The following is a 4,907-nucleotide window of genomic DNA, read 5'->3' on the forward strand; positions in this document are numbered from 1 at the left end:
AACTTTACCTGATTTCTTAAATGGGGGAAAAAGGGTCCATATTTCACGAGTAATACGGTGAAGTCTTTTCTATTCCAAAATGACATCACAAAAATCTGCCATTATAATTTATGACACAATCTTAATTGCACACACTAGCCACACCTATTAACAAGATACATAAATGGGAATGAACATGAACACGAATACTAACAGGAACGGAAATGTCACTGTCAGCTTCCATATGCTGGGGCTTGGAACATCAACAGTTGCATCTGGTGCCTCATTACTTGACAATAAAAAATACAAAATATTAACACTAACAAGTAATGAATCAGTTATTCAAACTTACTGTAACACTTGTATTCAATGGTAAAACTTATAAATACCCCTGCCCAGCTAGAGTAGAAACAGCCTCTCCTGTCCATATAGTATAGCCCAAATCTTGAGGCATGCAAATGTCCTTGGCTTTGCAGACAGCGTATTGAACTGAGCCTGAGGTGCTTCCACCTTTGAAAATATGGATGGAAATGCATTTTGCAACTTTTTAGGAACAGAAGGCTCTAAATCACACTTTTCAATACTTTTCATCTTAATCAATCCATTTGTGTGAAGTAAATGCCTATTATTGCCTAGTGGAAATAACTACTGGCTTATGATGGCCTCTTACCGATACTTGTCGTTTACTTGGTTTAGCAAGAGACAAACACTTTGTAGGTTTCTTTAAAAGTTTTGCTATTGTCTTAGACATTCCTTTGTTGCTGTGGATAGGCTTTTAGCAAAAGCCAGCACTTACTGCAAGGGATTGCTCTGGTAAAGCCATTTTGAAATCTATGTCTAGATTTTCCTTCTTTCTCTTATAACCTTGTTCTGTATAATCACCAATATTTGTCATAATAAAACACCAATTAAGACATCATTCATTCCTCTTCTAAAATCTAATTTTAATGCAAAGTCTTTTCTATTGTACCCTTTCTCAGTAAACTTAAATGTAAAAGGTAGTTACAGCCTGCCTATTGGCACCATTTTTAGTATCATTTTATTATTTATTATTATGAAATTAGGCGCATACCATTTTTATATTCTCCACTTATTTCAATTCTTTTTCCACATTTTCCATCATACTGAGACGGAGAACTTGAAAACTTCAACTTGTTGCACCACCTCATCTCGCAGCCTCGCACTTCACTCAGTTCAATGTTTCCTTTCATTAATTAACTACGCCTTATGCCCCACCCATAATATTGACCACTCTCACAATAAACTACAAAGATAATTTTGGTACAAATAGCACGCCATATAATTGTTCATTGTATGAGGCTGTTGTGCAGTTGGACATCACAAGGTAGATTCAACCCTTGAGGCCGATGGATGAAACTTTTTCCACCTTAGATAACTCTATTTCTCCATTTGATACTTTGGTAACAAGGTGACAATGTTGATTTGAGTGCCTGACCCCATATATCATTTATTTTAAAGTTGCAACCGTACTTATGTAAGTCCATATTTCCTTTCATTAATGATTGTATAGCATCACTCTCTTCGAATAAGGAGACAGTCAAGCAGTGGCAGATCAAGGATTGAATTTTTGGGTGGGCACTGATGATGTAGGTGGGCTAATTAGTGGATGTGGCCAACAAATCCTGCATTGAAAGTCAAAATTTTGAAGATTTAGCCAGTTAAAATGAGCTCCTTTGTGGTTTACAAATTGTTTTTATAGTCATGCTTCACAGTTTACATAGTAGTTTACATTAAAAAGTTAATTTTAAATTATTGCACAAAATTTTTCGGTGGGCCTGGCCCAGCCAGGCCAACCATTAGATCTGCCACTGCAGTCAAGAGAATTGGTCCTTGTGTACATTCTGATGTGAACATGGATCTGGTCTGTAAATGATAGGTAACCCACTTCTGATGTCTCTTGGCAAGGGTACATCTTATAGTTTTGAAGTTACCAGATCCCTTAAAGTACTTCAGTTTTCCTTCATACCTCATTGTTTATGCTTCAACCATAGGCCCTTGTTCCTCAATCTGTTTACAATAGTGTATTGAGTAGTGCAGCTTAAGAATCAAGCTCTTATTTGGATATAGCTCAACAAAGAAAGGGTTGTGTTCACTTAAAAAGTAGGAACTTCGTTGATAATATAAGGTGACATTACGATATTGAGTATTTTTAAGAGCATTTAAAAGCGTTTGTAATGCATGTAATCTTCAGGAACTTTATTGCCTATTATCAATGTAAAAATATGCATAATTAACGTATGTCTGACGAAGAGTATCGAAGCTTTGACTTATCCTGACTGTAGTATATAGGTATTTTATTGGTTTTGATTTTTTTCAGTGTAGCCATAATCAAACACTTTTACATGATTGGTATATTCTTGTCATTTTATGTGGCCAGCATTAAACAAATTGCTGAAGTAAAAGCTGTAACTTATCAGGTAGAGCATCTTCAAGCAAATACTGCATTATATCATGGCAGAGTTTTTCTATGACAGATTAGCCTAAAACATCATTTAGAACACTCCTTTCATCAATTCCGAATTGTTCAGTTTTTCTTCAGTTGTGTCACTAATAATTTTAGTGCACATAAATTCATGCCCTTCTAATGTTCTACATTTCAGCTCCTCTGAAGTAAAGTGTTTTCTTGACTCATCTTTTTTGGCCATACGGCAGCGACAAAACTCTGGGAAATGACATGTTTTACTGAAAACAACCAAACATATGACTGGCTAAACTATTTGCTAAAAATGCAACTAATGCTCCTATATACAATGGTTCTAATGGTGTTGCACAATGGACATTAAGCAAAGTCACTAACGCGCACCTTTCAAGTGGATAAAATAGCAAATTTTCTGCAGTACAATACGGCTGAGAATTCAAGCTCGTCATCAATGGACAGCTGTTCCATAGACTTTGCTTTGCTGCTATCCTTCCTGTATATATTGTGGACTATCTCTCTATATTTTCATTTCGCTATTTTTCTGTTTAATTGATCAATTTTTTTTCTATGTTTGAATTTTGATACCTGTCTGTTCCTGTGTGTGTCAATCAGAAGGAATAGACAGCTGTTCTTGCCCCTTGGGAGCAAATAGCCCAGGAGAAGGAAGACTTACTCTTCCAATACCTTGCTACAAGTAGCTAATAATTTGATAGGTATGCAACTGCCACTTGGGTGAAGCTGGGCTTTGCATGGAAGTCCTACAGTGACGTAGCTTGTATAGTTACATGTAGCTTGATCACAAATGCATAAATACCTTTAAATATTTCTTTTCTATGGATGGATAATATCTGCCTTGTTGAAGACTGCACCAAATGCTCAAATATTCCAGATTGCTACTATTTGTCATGGCACAGGCCACTTTAATGTGATGAGGCACTATATCTTTTTTTAAAATTTTTAATGCATAAAAAACCAGCTGCTCACTTAAAAATTTATAGTGAATATATGAGTAAAGTACCAGCACCTAAACATAGAAAGCCTCTATGAAATAGAAGAGAAATCAGTCACAAGAGAGTAAGACCGACGAGGAAAGACAAGCACCAAGCAGTAGCTCATGACCATGCATATGCACTGTGTCCTCCAAGCTCCACTTCATCATTTTTAAGTGCAGTTCAAAATAGGGAACAACCTGGATTAGCACCATCAGAAGCCTCACATACATCTAGTGTGGTGTCATTTCGTATTGAAGCATATATAAATGATGACAGTGCCATTCGATTTTACACTTTGTTCCGAGCGTATGCCTACTTCTTGATATGCTACAATTTTCTTGGAGATGCATTCCACCATCCAGGCTCATCAGTTGATCCATCAGCAAAAACAAGAACAAAAAGTCAACAAACAATATCTCCACAAAATAAATTCGTCTCAACACTGCCATCTGAGGTGTGGCTTGATGGAATGGGATTCGGCATATAGATTTCTAATATCTCATTCTACTGTTTCTAGAAATTTTACAGCATAAGTGAACTTTCTCTATTATAAGTTTAAAACGATTCCTATTTGGCCAACACATGCACGAGTTTAATCATTGATATCTGAGCAATTTAAATTATATTACTCATCCACATTTATTATAATCGATGGAACAGAGGTGTTCCTAGAGAGACCTAGTGATCCTCAAGCTCAACAACTAACATTCAGCTCATATAACAATCATATCACAGCTAAAGCTCTAGCCGGCATTACACCATCTGGTATGTATTCATGAATCTCTCCACTACATGGCGGATCTATTTCTGATTGTAAACTGTTTCTCATTTCTGGTCTGCTGAGATACTTAAAAGTGATACCATTAAGGGATTCAACATTGCAGATGTACTTTAAAGGGAATAACATTATACATCCCTCTAAGAAAGCACGCTGATCAATTAAGTGATAGAGACCTCATTGAGACTAGCAGAATAGCATCACTATGCATACATAGTGAAAGAGCAATTAGTAGAGTAAAGGCTTTTCAAATATTAAATTACTTACCTAACAATATGGCAGGATTAGCCTTTGAAATCTTCTTTCTATGTGCAATATTAACTAATTTTCAATCTCCACTGTATAAAGAACAGTCAATAACTATTAAATAAAAGTGTATCTAAAAGCGGATAATACCTTTTTTATTCACCTCCTATACTCTTTAGATTCTCTCCTCCCCTTTCCAATTAAGATATACCTTGTATTCATAAATAACTTATAATATGGTCATATGACTACTTATATCTCAGACTGCTCAGTCTCTCATATGAACTGTGTTTGGCCACTTTTCTTAACTTACAGTTAATTTGTAGTAAAATAACTAGTTTTTATAACATTTGATCCGCCCATCCACCCACTTGTCCCACTATACAAGCCCCTGCTTCAGCCATCTTCCTCAGCCTTTTTCTTAGCTCAGCTACTAAAGCTAACACATATCTGTTATCTCAGCTCAGCAACA

The sequence above is a fragment of the Amphimedon queenslandica genome, unplaced genomic scaffold (genome assembly GCF_000090795.2).
Source record: "Amphimedon queenslandica unplaced genomic scaffold, v1.1 AMPQUscaffold_12744, whole genome shotgun sequence".
Classification (NCBI taxonomy): Eukaryota; Metazoa; Porifera; class Demospongiae; order Haplosclerida; family Niphatidae; genus Amphimedon; species Amphimedon queenslandica.